Source organism: Callithrix jacchus, chromosome 20 (assembly GCF_049354715.1).
Source record: "Callithrix jacchus isolate 240 chromosome 20, calJac240_pri, whole genome shotgun sequence".
NCBI lineage: Eukaryota > Metazoa > Chordata > Mammalia > Primates > Cebidae > Callithrix > Callithrix jacchus.
The window spans coordinates 381,727-399,142 of NC_133521.1; the positions used below are offsets into that span (position 1 = coordinate 381,727).

Sequence of the window (17,416 nt, forward strand, 5' to 3'; positions counted from 1 at the left end):
GAGAAGCTATAAATACACTTCAAAACTGAGCCTTAGTGCTGGTTGTACCTTAACCACACACTCTACAGCCAAGAGAAATTAGCGATTGAGCAAAAAATGCAGACCAAATGCCTCTTGGAGATGGACTGAAGCAACTCCAAAGAAAGCTGTAAAAAAGTGACAGGAATTTGTTCTTCTACTTGGAGAGTGTTTGATTCAAACATGAGTCCAACGTATGCATCCTTAAGAGGACATGCTCTGCTGTTGTCTCATTTGCCAGAATATCCTTCAGTTCCAGGCTTTCAACAGGGTGTAATTGGTTCATGCTCCATGATTAGAAAGGAATTAAAGTTTGAAGGCAGAATGAATGGCCACAATGCCTGATGTTAGACTTTCATAAGTGGCCTTGTGAAAGCCTGCATCTTCTATCATCTCCTTGAACTCTTTCTGAGACAGGAACATTTGGATACTCTCTACAAGGTATTGATAGGACTTCCAGTCTCCAGCAATGACCTCTCCAGGACAGGGATGACCTGGAAGCTATATAGATCATAATGCCTGGATATGAGGGGATTGTTCACTTGGCTAAATTCCAGACACAGAAACCGTCCTCCTGGTTTCAGTACCCGATGGGCTTCCTGGAGTGCCTGATCAATGTGTGTGACATTCCGAAGCCCAAAGGCAATGGTGTAAATATCAAACTTGTCATCATCAAAGGGAAGTTCTTCGGCATCTCCTAATACCCATGCAAGTCCAGCTCTGTATCCTTGAGCCAAGGCTTTCTGCTTTCCAACCTTTAGCATCTCCTTGTTGATGTCACACACCATGACATGAGACCCACCCAAGGAATCTTCTTCATTCTGGTACTCTTTGGCAATTTCTTCCCAGGATAAACTTTGTTGGGCCCTTAACTGACTCTTCTGTTTTCTCTGATGCTGGGACTGAACATAATTTAGGAACCGGAATGCAATGTCACCTGTGCCTCCAGCAACATCAAGCAGCTGGGTCCCAGGAAGTGGATGTATATTCCAGAGCAGTAAATCCTTCCAAAGAGGATGGATACCAAGACTCATCATATCATTCATCACATCATACTTCTTAGCCACACTTTCAAACACCTGATGGACTTTGCCCCACTTTTTCTCTTCCGACACAGTCTGAAACCCAAAGTGAGTTTCCGTTACCTGCTTCTCTTTGGGGCCAAGAACCACGAAGCCCGAGGAGCTGACAGCCCCGCATCACCCGCCACCACCTACGACTGCAATAGTTCCATAGAGCCAAGCTTCTGGGAGCCGCCATCTTGGTACTCGAGTTAAAAGGCTAGAATGAGATTTTAATATAATATTTAACTCTAGCATTTACTTTTTACAAAAAATAAATATTTTCCCTCCTCTCTGGATAACTAGGTTCTGGGAAATGACTATCAGGGAGATGGAGAAGGCCTGTCTTTTCTTCTGATTTTCAGTGACCTCAGGAAATGTCTCACAATATTCTTTACACTAAAGCTGCCAGAATTAAACCAGAACCCTAAGTGCCTTAGCAGAGCCCTGTGTCTGAGAAAGAGGCTGCGCTTGAGCTGGTCTCAGTTTGCTCTGTCACTGCCACAGGGCTCTGCACTGGGGCCTGGCTACTAGACGGAAGGGTTAATTATGTTGGGGCTTCCCTCAGATTTATGACACATCCTCCTACCCCATCTGCACTCTGAGCTCCAGGCACTGTGCTGAGCACTCAGTTAATTGACAGTACCCACGTATCCCTGATATGTGAGTAATCAGTTATCACTGTCCCATGCCCCATTTCACAGAGGACAAAACCAAATCCAGGGGAGGAGAGGCAACTCTGGCCACTTGCAGAACTTGTCAGTGGTGGTGCTGGAATCCCAGTGTCAGCTTTTGGGCCCCCTCTGCTAGCACTAAGTCCAAAGCTCCGCTGAGCCTTATAAAACAAATGGAAATGGATTGCCCCACTCACAGCCCTAGGGTGAAACTGGGTCAGGCTCAATGTGAAGGATACTGAGCACAGAGCAAGTCGCATGTGAGTGGGGACTACCACTGTCTCATGAGCCCCTCAGGTCTGGAGGTTTTCAGTCATGTAATGGCCGCTGGCTCAGGGTGTATCAGAAACAGGGGCTTCCCCAGTGTTTGTTGTAACAGCCACCTGCCCCAGCCAGGACTGTTTCAAAGTCCTCCAGAAAATTTATCTGATGGCCACTCAACCGTGTGGTGTTCTAACGAGGTGGGGGTTGATAGGGGCTCATCTCTATGCAGATGCCACACCTGGTCCTAACTGGTCCTTTGGTCCCTGTGAAGATAATACTCCCCTTCCTCACCAGCTCATTATTAAAACCATGACATTTTACTACAGCCTGGCAACCCATTTGGGAACCCCCTCTGTCACAGTAGCTAGGATTTGTCTCAGACTGGGGATCCCCTCTTGTTTTCTATTTGCAGTTGCTTAAATTTTAAAAAATTCTTTTCTGAAAAAAAATTCAGTAACATTTCCATATGCCAACAGTAAACAATCTAAAAAAGAATTAAGAAAGTAATTCAACTTACAATAGCTACAGATAGGTTAAATAGCTAGGAATTAACTGAACCAAAAAAGTAAAAATCTCTACAATAAAAATTATACAACATTGATAAAAGAAATTTATGACAACAAAGAAAAAATGTCCTCACACATGATACTCTGTGTTTATGGATAAGAAAAATCAAAATTGTTAAAATGTCCATGCTACACAAAGTAACCTATGAATTCAATGCAATTTCTATAAAAATACCAATGATATTCTTCACACAAATAGAAAGAACAGTTCTACAAAACAGTCCTAAATTTATACAGAATCACAAAAGACCTAGAATAACCAAAGCTATCCTGAGCAAAAAGAATAAATCTGTAGGGATTCCATTATCTACCATGAAATTATAGTACAGATCTATAGTAACCAAAGCAACACAGAATGGCATAAAACACCAATGCACATGGACAAACAGAACAGAGTAGAGAACCTAGAGACAAATTCATACATCTACAGTGAACTCATTTTTTCCATAGGCACCAAGAAAATACATTAAGAAAAAAAAATCTCTTTAATAAACAGTGCTGGTAAAACTGGATATCCATATGCAGAAAAATAAAACTAGACCCTATCTTTGGCCACCTGCAAAAATCAACTCAAAATAGATCAAATATTTAAATTTAAGACTGCTATGAGAAATAGATAGGCTTGAATAACCTCTGTTCTTTCTGAATTACTCCTGGCACACCCCAGTAAAGAGTCTGGCGATAATTTTGGGGTAGGATGAGAGTAGGATTAATTAGACCCGATGGAAGGGCAATGACTGGGTTTATTTTCTCCATTTGGTCTCCCTATTACCCTAAAGAATCCTTTGGATCAGGTTCAGTGGCCCATGCCTGTAATCCCAGAACTTTGGGAGGCCCAGACAGGTGAATCAAAAAGTCAGGTGATAGAAACTATCCTGAACAACATAGAGAAATCCCATCACCACTAAAACCACAAAATTAGCCAGGAGTGGGGACACATGCCTGTAATCCCAGCTACTCAGGAGGCTGAGGCAGGAGAATTGCTTGAACCCAAAGGCAGAAGTTGCAGTGAGCAGGAATCATGCCACAGCTTTCCAGCCTGGGTGACAGAGCACAAATCCATCTCAAAAAAATAAAAAATGTAAATATAAATAAAAAGAATCCTTTGGAATTATCCCAACTCTCTGCAATGTAGCCACGGATTTCTAGTGAGGAGCACACCTTCTCAGTACCCAGCTGTCTGAGGCCATAATTCAGTTGCTTCAGGTGATTGAAAACTATTACTTTTTTACTGAAAAGACTTAATGCCCCATGGTTGAGATTAAGCTGGATTTACAAAACGTTGAATTCATCCTTTATGTTCTCTGTGAGCAGGGGATCCTCCTTGTGTTTTTCTACATCTAGAGATGAATCTATATTTGCCAATATTTACATAAATCTGAGACATAGATCAGGTTAAAATCCTAGACATGGCCTTCAGGATGATCCAACTCTTGCCCATTTCTCTTCTCAATTATGTTGTCAGACAGAAATACTTAACATGAAGTCTCTCAGCAATAGTTACAACATTCCACTTGTAGAGAAGCTGGTGAGACAGAGAAGGGCTCGCAGTGAGAATCAAAGCTTCTTCTCAATCTTTCCGTGTATCTGTTTGTGAATACACGGAAAAGATTCTGGAGCCAGGGAAGAGCTATTAAACAGGGTAGAATCCCTGTAGATCAGAGTACTAGGTCACATGCTCATTAGTCACCTTCTTTGGTCAAACTCTCAGGGCTAAGCCTCTGATAGGGCTTCAGAGGATAGCATATCTGTGAAAGCCTCTAATTACATGTGAAAGGTGAAGCTCTGGCTCTGGAAGGAGGCTCCCATCTGACAGAACATCATGCTTCTCTGAGTGTGAGATTCTGTGCCCTTCCTCAGCAGGACACCACTGACTCAATAATTATTGAAGAATCATATATAAATAGGCCTTTTTTTACCATGAATTTCTTAAATAATAAAACAGAGAAAACACATTTATCCACTTTCAAATTGAGTAGGAGTGTGAGAAACTTTACAGAAAATGTCACAGAAGGAATCTTAAGCTCTGTCTATTCAAGAAAAGCCTCAAAATTCTGGTACAAACTGTTGGATAAAGCTTTTCAGAGCTTGACTTTTTGCTATATATATACATACACACACATATATACATGTAATTGGACTTTAGTTTTATATGATTTTTAAAGAATAAACCATTTTTTCCTATTTACATAATTATTTATATTTATTTACTTACTTTATTATATATATTTGTTTTATTGGGTTTCAGGTTTTGGGGTACATGTGAAAAACATGCAAGATTATTGCATAGGTACATACATGGAAATGTTGTTTGCTGTCTTCCTCCCCATCACGTATATCTGGCATTTCTCTCAATGTTATCCCTCCCCAACTCCCCACCCCCTGCTTTTCCTCCCCTAGTTCCCCCACCTCAGACCTCAGTGTGTGATGCTCCTGGCCCTGTGTCCATGTGTTCTCATTGTTCAACACCCGCCTGAGTGAGAACATGTGGTGTTTGATTTTCTGTTCTTGTGTAAGTTTGCTGAGAATGATGGTTTCCAGGTTCACCCATGTCCCTACAAAGCACATGAACTCAACGTCTTTTATGGCTGCATAGTATTCCATGGTGTATATGTGCCATATTTTCCCTCTCCAGTCTATCATCAATGGGCATTTGGGTTGGTTCCAAGTCTTTTCCATTGTAAACAGTGCTGCAATGAACATTCATGTGCATGTCTCCTTATGATAGAATGATTTATTGTTTTTTGGGTATATACCCAGTAATGGGATTGCTGGGTTGAATGGAATTTCTATTTCTAGGTCCTTGAAGAAACACCACACTGTCTTCCATAATGGCTAAACTAATTTACACTCCCACCAACAGTGTAAAAGTGTTCCTCTTTCTCCACATCCTCTCCAGCATCTGTGGTCTTCAGATTTTTTAATGATCACCATTCTAGCTTGTGTGAGATGGTATCTGAATGTAGTTTTGATTTGCATTTCTTTAATGACCAGTGATGATGAGCATTTTTTCATATGTTCGTTGGCCTCATATATGTCTTCTTTTATAAAGTGTCTGTTCACATCCTTCACCCACTTTTGAATGGGCTTCTTTGTTTTTTTTTTCTTGTAAATCTCTTTTAGTTCCTTGTAGATTCTGGATATTAGCCCTTTGTCAGATGGGTAGATTGCAAAAAATTTTTTCCATTCTTGTAGTTGCTGACTCATTCTAATGACTGTTGTTTTTTTTTTTTTTTTTCTGTGCAGAAGCTGTGGAGTTTAATTAGGTCCCATTTCTCTATTTTTGCTTTTGATGCCAATGCTTTTGGTGTCTTAGTCGTGAAATCCTTTCCTACTCTTATGTCCTGAACGGTTTTGCCTAGATTTTCTTCTAGGGTTTTTATGATGTTAGGTCTTTTTTTTTTTTCCTGCCCTGACCAGCCATGTGCAGAAAGCAGAAAGTGGAAATCTTCCTGACACCTTACACTAAAATTAACTTCAGATGCTTAGTATATGACTTTCTTATTATGTCTGTATTGCCATAGACTTGGGATAAAGGCTGTTTGCCCTTAACGGTATTTTGTGTGTTTCTTTTTTTCTCCCCTTGCATGTTTTATGCACAGAACAACACACACATTAGAAAACTTGCTTCCTAGATTAGACATAGACTTTGAGCCACAGAGGAATCTAGATGACAGCATAGACTTTTGGGATTAGCATCTGAGCAGACAAACTTGGATCCTAACACTTACCTTTATATCTCACCAGCCATGACCTGGGATATGAGCATAAAAGATTCACCAGAGTTGCAACTTTTAATAATGTGTTCCTTCCTGTTTCCCGATGAGGGCCCTTTCATTTCCTGGTCCTAATACTTACACACACATTTGTGATGATAAGGGAATATGAGGCCGCCCTGGTGGATTTACAGAAAAAGACTTGCTTGGATGGTCCAGCTCTGGGCTCTCCTGTTTTACTTCTGGTTGCCTCTTGCCCAGTAGCTAAAAACATTGGGGGGAAAATTGAAAACAGAGACAATTTCTGCATGTTTAGAAAAGATTTAGAAACCGAGACAACTTTTGCATCTTTAGAATATTTGGCATACAGCAGAACATCTTTCTATCTTGAGAGATTCTGGCCAACTGACTGCAATAGGGGACTGTCTTTAGAACTTGAGTTTTTGGTTACTAGAGTCCTTAGTTCTGTTAGGGTCTTTCACAGAAGAAATGAGGTCACTTCTTGAAGGTTTTATTCTTCTTTCAATAAAACCTGCCTTCCTTCAATAGGACCTATGCAAAGGCTTTTCTGCACTACTGACTGCTTACATTTCTCTCCCAGGTTATATCAGTAGCTTTGCACACTTATGCAAACACAGCACCCATGCACCAGTTCTTGAAAAACTGAATGCAGCCAGAGTCACAAGTTTGATAAAGTCTTTATTTTTAATATACTAATTATGTAATCCCAGATATGTCATTGTGCCTCTCAGAGGCTCCACAGTCTTACAGTCTGCACAATTGGGATTATGCTATCATCCAGCTCCAAGGGATCTCATGAGACATGTACAAAACAATATTAAGAGCAAAGTATACCACAAAAGAAAGAGAGGAAGAATAATTTTCTATTACCAATTAAATTATTCAAGAAGCACAAAATTTGCTATCTGATCTCAATAAAGCATGTGAAATTGCATTTTTATAATACTGAAATATTTTTGAATTTGCTGGTGACAAAAAATATGTGGTTCTTTGATTTCATGTCCACCATGATTTGATATTTTCGAGGTATGTCTTCACACCTTCATTTTTAATTTTACCATCATGCATAAAATCTTTATATATACAGGAGATGAATGTATAAACATTCATCTGTTGATAAACACAGGTTGTTTCAATATCAAATAAATAGAAATACCTTTTGAGATACTATTTATATCCTTTGGATATATACCCAGAACTGACACTGATGGTAGTTGTAGTTTTAAATTTTTTCAGAAACACTGTTTTCCATAAGGACTGCATCAGTTTACATGCTCACCAACAGTGTACAAATATTCTCTTTGTGCACCCTCACTAGCTCTTTTGTCTTTTGACACTTTGGTAGTATATATTATTTTTCTCTTTTGTATTTTTTTGAGAAAGAGTCTTACTGTCACCCAGGCTTGAGTCCAGTGGCTCTATCTCAGCTCACTGCAACCTCCGTCTCCCAGGTTCAAGAGATTCTCTGCCTCAGCCTCCCAAGTAGTGGGGATTAGAGGCACCCGCGACCTCACCCAGTTAATTTTTGTATTTTTAGTAGAGACAGGGTTTAACCATCTTGACCAGGCTGGTCGTGAACTCCTGTCCTCGGCCTCCCAAAGTGCTGGGATTACAGGTGTGAGGTACCGTGTCTGGTTGGTAATATGTATTCTAACAAGCTTGAATTCTAAAAGCTCATTGTAGTTTTGATTTTCATTTTTCTGATGAGTAATAATTTTGACCATCTTTTTATATTTCTGCTTGTCATTTTTATGTCCTTAAAAAAAGGCAATTTAGATCACTTGCCCAATTATTATTCCAGTAATTGGCTTTTGCTTTGTTTCCTTTTTTTGAGAGGGTGAGATTGAGTAGTATGACTTTCTAGTATATTTCGAATATTGACTCCTTATTGAATACATGGTTTACAAATATTTTCCCTTATTCCATAATATGCCTTTTTATCTTGTTGAATGTTTTCTTTTATTTTGAGCAAAACTTTATAATTTGATGTAGTCTCACTACATTATGTTTGCTATTTTGGCCTGTGCTTTTGATGTCAAATTTAAAAAATCATCACCAAAATACAGTCAAAGAGTTTTTCTCCTGCGTTTTCTTTTAGAAGATTCATCATTTTAATTCTTATCTTTAAGTCTTTAACTAATTTTAAATTAATTTTATTTTCTTATTTATTTATTTTGTGTCCTCTTCCATTTCTTTCATCAATACTTTACAGTTTTTAGTATACAAATCTTTCACCTTCTCCGTTCAATTTATTCCTAATTATTCGATTCTTTTTAATGCTTTTGTAAATGAAATGTTTTCTTTTTCAGTTACATTATTTTACTATATAGATTTTTATATAACAATATTGTATTCTGCAACTTCACTACATTAGTTCATTAGTTCTGATAGGTTATTTTTGTATAATGGTGAGTACTCTGAACCCTAGTTGTACTTTAATTGATATTTGCTCTTATTACATTATAGTTCTTAAAAGTGTAACCTGATGGATGTCTGCTGAATAAATTCAGTGGCACTCAAATCTTCTCATTTAATGTACTTTTTTTTTTTTGAGACGAAGTTTCGCTCTTGTTACCCAGGCTGGAGTGCAATGGTGCGATCTTGGCTCACCGCAACCTCCACCTCCTGGGTTCAGGCAATTCTCCTGCCTCAGCCTCCTGAGTAGCTGAGATTAGAGGCATGCGCCACCATGCCCAGCTAATTTTTTTATTTTTAATAGAGACAGGGTTTCACCATGTTGACCAGGATGGTCTCGATCCCTTGACATCGTGATCCACCCGCCTTGGCCTCCCAAAGTGCTGGGATTACAGGCGTGAGCCACCGCACTTGGCCTAATATACTTTTATTTGATATTGTAAAATCAATTACTGGCTGATCTGCAATTACTGGTCAAAATGCTTTTATTTATATGGTTATTAGTCAAAATTTCTAATAAAGTTATGTAGCATTATTTATGTTCACTTATTTGTATGATGTTGTGAATTGGAGTATAAATAAATTCATTACCAAGGTAGAGAGCACACTAACCTATTGACAGTTTTTATTAATCTATATTTTCTCCCTCCTCTCTCCTTGTTTTTTTCGGGTTTTTGTTTGTTTGTTTCTGAGATGGAGTTTTGCTCTGTCGCCCAGGCTGGAGTGACATGGTGTAATTTTGGCTTACTGCAATCTCCACCTCCTGGGTTCAAGGGATTCTCCTGACTCAGCATCCTGAGTAGCTGGGATAACAGGCACCAGCCACCATGCCCAGCTAATTTTTGTGTATTAGTAGAGGCAGTATTTTACCATGTTGGTCAGGTTGGTCTCGAACTCCTGACCTCAGGTGATCCACCTGCCTCAGCCTCCCAAAGTGCTGGAATTACAGGCGTCAGCCATTGTGCCTGGCCCCTCCCCACTCTTTGTATTATAGCCATATGTACCCAGCATTTAGCTCCCACTTATGGGTGAGAACATGCTGTATTTGGTTTTCTGTTTTTGCATCAGTTTTCTGAGAACAATGCCCTCATGTTGCTTTAAATGGCATAATTTTTGTTTTTTAATGGCTGTATAGTATTCCATGGGTCTTTATCCAGAACACCACTGATGGGCACCTGGATTAAGTCTATATCTTTGCTATCGTGAACACTGCTGTGATAAAAATATAGCTACATCTGTCTTTTTTTGTCAGATATTTATTTTCTTTTGAGTATATACCCATTAATGGAATTACTGGGTTAAATAGTAGTTCAACTCTCAGTTCTTTAAGAAATCCCGCAGCCTGCTTCACACAGTGGCTGAACTAATTTACATTTTCTCAGAAAATGTGTAAGTTTTCTCTTTTCTCTAGAGCTTCACCCATATGTGTTTTTTGTTTCTTTTTTTGACTTTTCAACAAAACCATTCTGACTGTTGTGAAATGGTTTTTCATTTTGGTTTGGGTTTGCATTTCTCTAATAACTAATGATAATGAGCACTTTTACGTATCTTTTTTGAGTGCTTGTATCCATGTCTTCTTTTGAGAAGTGTCTCTTCATGTCCTTTACCCATTTTAAAATAAAGTCACTTACTGCTTGCTTGTTGATTTGTTTAGGTTCCTTATAGAATCTGAATAATAGATGTCAGATGCCTAGTTTGTAAATCTTTTCTCTTATTCTGTGGGTTATCTGTTTACTCCCTTGATAGTTTCTCTTACTGTGCAGAGGCTTTAATTTTAATTAAATCCTACTTGTCAAATCTTGTTTTAGTTGCAATTGCTTTAGAGGACTTAGACCTAAATTATTTGACATAAATTATTATTATCAAGAAGGGTATTTTCTAAGTTATTTTTAGTTTTTTTATAGCTTGAGATTTTACATTTAGCTCTTTAATCCATGTTAAGTTAATTTTTGTAAGTGGTGAAATACGGGGAGTCAGTTATATTCTTTTGCATATGACTAGCCATTTATCCCTGCATTATTTGTTAAATAAAAAGTCGTTTTCCCATTCCTTACCTTGGTCAACTGTATTAACAATGAGGTGGTTTCAGGCATGTGGCCGTAGTTCCTTGCTCTCTATTCTGTTTCATTGGTCTGTTTGTTTTACTACCAGCACCATGTTGTTTGGATTACTTTAGTCTTCTACTATAGTTTGAAGTCATGTGATATAATGTCTCCAAATTTTAGATTTTTCTTCTATTCTGTGAAAAATGACACTAGAAGTTTGATAGGAAAAGCACTGAATCTGTAAATTGCTTTGGCCAGTATACTCATCTGCACATATCCCAATGTGTGTTCTGTGGTTGATGAGTGGTGTGTTTTGTAGGTCCAATTGGTCAAGCACTGAATATAAACGCAGAGTTTAAAATTAGTTTTCTGCTTCAATGGTGTGTCTAATATGTTACTGGGGTATTAAAGTGACTTACTATTATTGTGTGGCTATTTAAGATCTTCTCAGAGGTCTAAAAGTAGTTGTTTTAAAAATCCATGTGCTCCAATATTGGGTGCATATATATTTAGAATAATTTAGTCTTTTATTGAGTTGGATCCTTTGTCATTATGTCATTCCCTTCTTTGTTTTTACAGATGTTAAAGTCTGTTTTACCTGCTCTAAGAACAGCGATTTTTGCTTTTCTTTATCTGCACTATAGATCTTTCTCTAACCCTTTACTTTGATCTAATAGGTGTCATTACACATGAGATAAGTATCTTAAGGACAGCAATAAGTGCACCTTGTTTTGTGGTTTGTTTGTTTTTGAGACAGGGTCTCTTTCTGGCACCGAGGCTGAAGTGCAGTAATGTAAACTCAGCTTGCTGCACCCTCTCCCTCCCTGGCTCAAGCAATTCTCATGGCTCAACCTCCCAAGTAGCTGGGATTACAGGCATGTGCCACTACAAACTATGGCTAGCTTCTTTGTATTTTTGGCAGTTACAGGGTTTTGCCACGTTGACCAAGCTGGTCTTGAACTTCTGGCATCAAGTGATCCACCTGCCTCAGCCTCTCAAAATGCTGGGATTGCAGGTGTGAGCTACCTTGCCCAGCTGCATCTTGAATTTTTTTTAACCAACTTGCAACTCTGTTCTTTTTAATGAGTGTAGTATTTAGACGATTTACATTCAAGGTAAATATTGATATGTGAGATTTTTATCCTATCATAAAGTTGTCAGCTTATTGCTTCATAGTTTCTGTTGTGTGGGTTTATTGTAGTCTGTGTGGGCACTTTATCTAAGTGTGCTTTTTGTGGTAGCAGGCTTTTGTTTGTTTCTTTCCATGTTTAGAGCTTCTTGTTTAGAACATTTAGAACTTGGTTAGAATTTAAGATTCTAACGAAGTATTTCTTATTCTGTCAAATACTGGATATCTTTTCATATCCTGTTAAAGATTGGTTTCTTTCAGAATGCTGAAATTGGGTCCCTAATCTCTCCTAGCTTATAAAGTTATTGCTGAGAAGTCCCCTGTTAGTCTAATGGGGTTCTCTTTGTGATCTGACCTTCTTCTCTAGCAGCCTTTGTAATTTTATTTTTAATGCTGTTATTGGACAGTTTGGTGACTTTATGCCTTCATTATGTTTATTTTGTATAGTAACTTGCAGGTATTCTCCGTGTTTTTTATATCTGCATGAGTACCTCTGTAGAAGGTTAGAAAATATTTCTCAAATTATTTCCTAACATGTGTTTTCCACATTGTTTACTTTTTCTCCTGCTCTCCCAGAAATGCCAATAATTCATAGGTTTTAGTTGCTTTACATAATCTCATATTTTGCAAAGACTTTGTTCATTTTGTAAAATTCTTTTTTGTTTAATTTTGTCTGACTAGGTTAGTTTGAAAGACCAAAATTTTGAGTTCTGAATTTTTTCTTCTGCTTGGTCCAGTCTATTGATAAGTTTATACACACACACACACACACACACACACACACACACACACACACACATCTATATAGATTTTATTGTGTCTTAGGTTTTGGGGTACATGTGAAGAACATGCGAGATTGTTGCATAGGTACATGCACAGCAATGTGGTTTGCTACCTTCCTCTCCATCACCTATATCTGGCATTTTTCCCCAAGTTATCCCTCCCCAACTCCTCAACCCCCCACGGTCCCTCCCTTGGCCACCACCAACAGACCCCAGTGTGTAATGATCCCCTCCCTGTGTCCTTGTGTTCTCATTGTTCATCACCTGCCTATGAGTGAGAACATGTGGTGTCTGATTTTCTGTTCTTGTGTCAGTTTGCTGAGAATGATGATTTCCAGGTTCATACACCTCCATACAAAGGACACAAACTCATCAATTTTTATGGCTGCATAGCATTCCATGGTGTACATGTGCCACATTTTCCTTGTCCAGTCTATCACCAATGGGTGTTTTGGTTGGTTCCAGATCTTTGCTGTTGTAAACAGTGCCACTATGAACATACGTGTGCATGTGTCTTTATAATAGAATGATTTGTAATGCTTTGGGTATATACTCAGTAATGGGATTGTGGGGTCAAATTGAATCTCTGTTTCTAAGTCCTTGAGGAAGTGCCACACTGCCTTCCACAATGGTTAAACTAGTTTACAGTCCCGCCAAGAGTGTAAAAGTGTTTCCGTTTCTCCACATCCTCTCCTGCATCTGTTGTCTCCAGATGTTTTGACTATCACCATTCTAACTGGCATGAGGTGGTTTTGATTTGCATTTCTCTAATAATCAGTGATGGTGAACATTTTATCATATGTTTGTTATTGACCTCATATATGTCTTCTTTTGAAAAGTGTCTGTTCATATCCTTTGACAACTTTTATATGGGTTTGTTTGGCTTTTTTTTGTTGTTGTAAATCTGTTTTGGTTCTTTGTAGATTCTGGATATTAGCCATTTGTCAGATGGGTAGATTGCAAAAAGTTTATTCCCATTCTGTTGGTTGCCAGTTCACTGTAATGATTGTTTCTTTTTCTGTGCAAAAACTCCAGCGTTTAATTAGGCTCCATTTGTCTATTTTGGCTTTTGTTGCCATTGCTTTTGGTGTTTTAGTCATGAAGTCCTTGCCTATGCCTATGTCCTGAATGGTTTTATCCAGGTTTTCTTCTAGGGTTTTTATGGCGTTAGGTCTTATGTTTAAGTCTTTAACCCATCTGGAGTTAATTTTAGTGTAAGGTTTCAGGAAGCGGTCCAGTTTCTGCTTTCTGCACATAGCTAGCCAGTTTTCCCAACACCATTTATTAAACAGGGTATCCTTTCCCCATTGTTTGTTTTTGTCAGGTTCATCAATGATCAGATGGTTGTAGATGTATGGTGTTGCCCTCATGCCTCTGTTCTGTTCCATTGGTCTATATCTCTGTTTTGGTACCAGTACCATGCTGTTTTGATTACTGTAGCCTTGTAGTATAGTTCAAAATCAGGTAGCGTGATGCCTCTGGCTTTTTTCTTCTTGCTTAGGATTGTCTTGGCTATGCAGGCTCTTTTTTGGTTCCAAATGAAGTTAAGGTGGTTTTTTCCAGTTCCATGAAAAAGTCATTAGTAGCTTGATGAAGATAGTGTTGAATCTATGTATTAATTTGGGCAGTGTAGCCATTTTCACGATATTAGTCTGCTTTTGGTGTATGAAAATGCTTGTGATTTCTCCACATTGATTCTGCATCCTGAGATTTTGCTGAGGTTGCTTATCAGTTTTAGGAGATTTGGGGCTGAGATGATAGATTTTCTCAACATACAATCATGTCATCTGCAAATAGAGACAATTTGACTTCCTTTTTTCCTTATCGAATACTGTTTATTTCTTTTTTTTGCCTGATTGCTCTGGTTAGAACTTCCAATACTATATTGAATAGGAGTTGCAAGAGAGGGCATCCTTGTCTATTGCTGGATTCCAAAGGGAATGCTTCCAGATTTTTCCCATTCAGTATGATATTGGCTGTGAGTTTGTCATGAATAGCTTTTATTGTTTTGAGATATGTTCCTTTGATACCTAGGTTATTGAGAGCTTTTAGCTTAAAGGGCTGTGGCATTTTGTTGAAGGCCTTCTCTGCATCTATTGAGATAATCTTTTATTTTTTCTCTTTCATTCTGTTTATGTGGAAGAATACGTTTATAGACTTGTTTATGTTGAACCAGCCTTGCATCCCTGGAATGAAGTCCATTTGATCATGATTGATAAGCTTTAAGATATACTGTTGCAATCGGTTTCCAGGTACTTTATAGAAGTTATTTGCATCAATGTTCATCATGGATGTTGGCCTAAAGTTTTCTTTTTTCATTGAGTCTCTGCTGGGTTTTGGTGTCAGGAGGATATTGGTCTCATAAAATGATTTGGGAAGGAGTCCCTCTTTTTGGATTGTTTGGAATAGTTTCAGAAGGAATGGTACCAGCTCCTCTTTTTATGTCTGGTAGAATTCAGCTGTGAACCCGTGTGGACCTGGACTTTTTTTGGTTGGTAGGCTATTAATTGCTGCCTCAACTTCAGCCCTTTTTATTGGTCTATTCAAGGTTTCAACTTCTTCCTGGTTTGGCCTTGGGAGGGTGCAAGTGCCTAGGAATTTATCCATTTCTTCCAGATTTTCTGGTTTATGTGCATAGAGTTGTTTGTAGTAATCTCTAATTGTAGTTTATATTCCTGTGGAATCAGTGGTGATATCGCCTTGATCGTTTTTTATTGCATCTATTTGATTCTTCCCATTTTCTTTTTTTTATTTTTATTTTATCTTTTTTTTAAATTTTTTATTGCATTTTAGGTTTTGGGGTACATGAGCAGAACATGCAAGACAGTTGCATAGGTACACACATGGCAGTGTGTTTTGCTTCCGTTCTCCCCATCACCCAAATTTGGCATTTCTCCCCAGGCTATCCCTCCCCAGCTCCCCCTCCCACTGGCCCTTCCCTTTCCCCCTCAGTAGACCCCAGTGTTTAATACTCCCCTCCCTGTGTCCACGTGTTCTCATTTTTCATCACCTGCCTATGAGTGAGAATACGCGGTGTTTCATTTTCTGTTCTTGTGTCAGTTTGCTGAGAATGATGCTCTCCAGATTCATCCATGTCCCTACAAATGACACGATCTCATCATCTCTGATTGCTGCATAATATTCCATGGTGTATAAGTGCCACATTTTCCCAATCCAGTCTATCATCAATGGGCATTTGGGTTGGTTCCAGGTCTTTGCTATTGTAAAAGTGCTGCAATGAACATTCGTGTACATGTGTCCTTATAGTAGAACGATTTATAGTCTTTTGGATATATACCCAGTAATGGGATTGCTGGGTCAAATGGAATTTCTATTTCTAAGGCCTTTAGGAATTGCCACACGGTCTTCCACAATGGTTGAACGAATTTACACTCCCACCAACAGTGTAAACGTGTTCCTTTTTCTCCACATCCTCTCCAGCATCTGTTGTCTCCAGATTTTTTAATGATCGCCATTCTAACTGGCGTGAGATGGTATCTCAATGTGGTTTTGATTTGCATCTCTCAAATGCAAATCATGCAGATGACCAGTGACGATGAGCATTTTTTTATATGATAGTTGGCCTCATATATGTCTTTTTTTGCAAAGTGTCTGTTCATATCCTTTGCCCACTTTTGAATGGGCTTGTTTGTTTTTTTCCTGTAAATCCGTTTGAGTTCTTTGTAAATTCTGGATATCAGCCCTTTGTCAGATGGGTAAACTGCAACAATTTTTTCCCATTCTGTTGGTTGCTGATACACTCTAGTGCCTGTTTCTTTTGCTGTGTAGAAGGTGTGGAGTTTGATTAGGTCTCATTTGTCTATTTTGGCTTTTGTTGCCAATGCTTTTGGTGTTTTGTTCATGAAGTTCATGCCTACTCCTATGTCCTAGATAGTTTTGCCTAGATTTCCTTCTAGGGTTTTGATGGTGCCAGGTCTTATGTTTAAGTCTTTAATCCATCTGGAGTTAATTGTAGTGGAAGGTGTCAGGAAGGGGTCCAGTTTCTGCTTTCTGCACATGGCTAGCCAGTTTTGCCAACACCATTTGTTAAATAGAGAATCCTTTCCCCATTGCTTGTTTTTGTCAGGTTTATCAAAGACTGTATAGTTGTAGATATGTTGTGTTGCCTCCGGTGCCTCTGTTTTGTTCCATTGGTCTATATCTCTGTTTTGGTACCAGTACCATGCTGTTTTGATTACTGTAGCCTTGTAGTATAGTTTGACATCTGGTAGTGTGATACCCCCCGCTGTGTTCTTTTTGCTTAGAATTGACTTGGCTATGCGGGCTCTCTTTTGGTTCCATATGAAGTTCATAGTGGGTTTTTCCAGTTCTGTGAAGAAAGTCAGTGGTAGCTTGATGGGGATAGTGTTGATTCTGTAAATTACTTTGGGCCGTATAGCCATTTTTGCGATATTAATTCTTCCTAACCATGAACATGGAATGTTTCTCCATCTGTTTGTGTCCTCTCTGATTTCGTTGAGCAGTGGTTTATAGTTCTCCATGGAGAGGTCCCTTACGTTCCTTGTGAGTTGTATTCCAAGGTATTTTATTCTTTTTGTAGCAATTGTGAATGGCAGTTCGTTCTTGATTTGGCTCTCTTTAAGTCTCTTATTGGTGTAGACGAATGCTTGTAATTTTTGCACATTGATTTTATATCCTGAGACTTTGCTGAAGTTGCTTATCAGTTTCAGGAGTTTTTGGGCTGAGGCGATGGGGTCTTCTAGG

General features: G+C 38.6%; 1 pseudogene; it reads right to left on the reverse strand.

Moving 5' to 3' along the window:
• Positions 1-324: 324 nt before the first annotated feature.
• Positions 325-1,288, reverse strand: LOC144580506 (2-methoxy-6-polyprenyl-1,4-benzoquinol methylase, mitochondrial pseudogene; annotated as a pseudogene).
• Between the last annotated feature and the right edge of the window lie 16,128 nt (positions 1,289-17,416).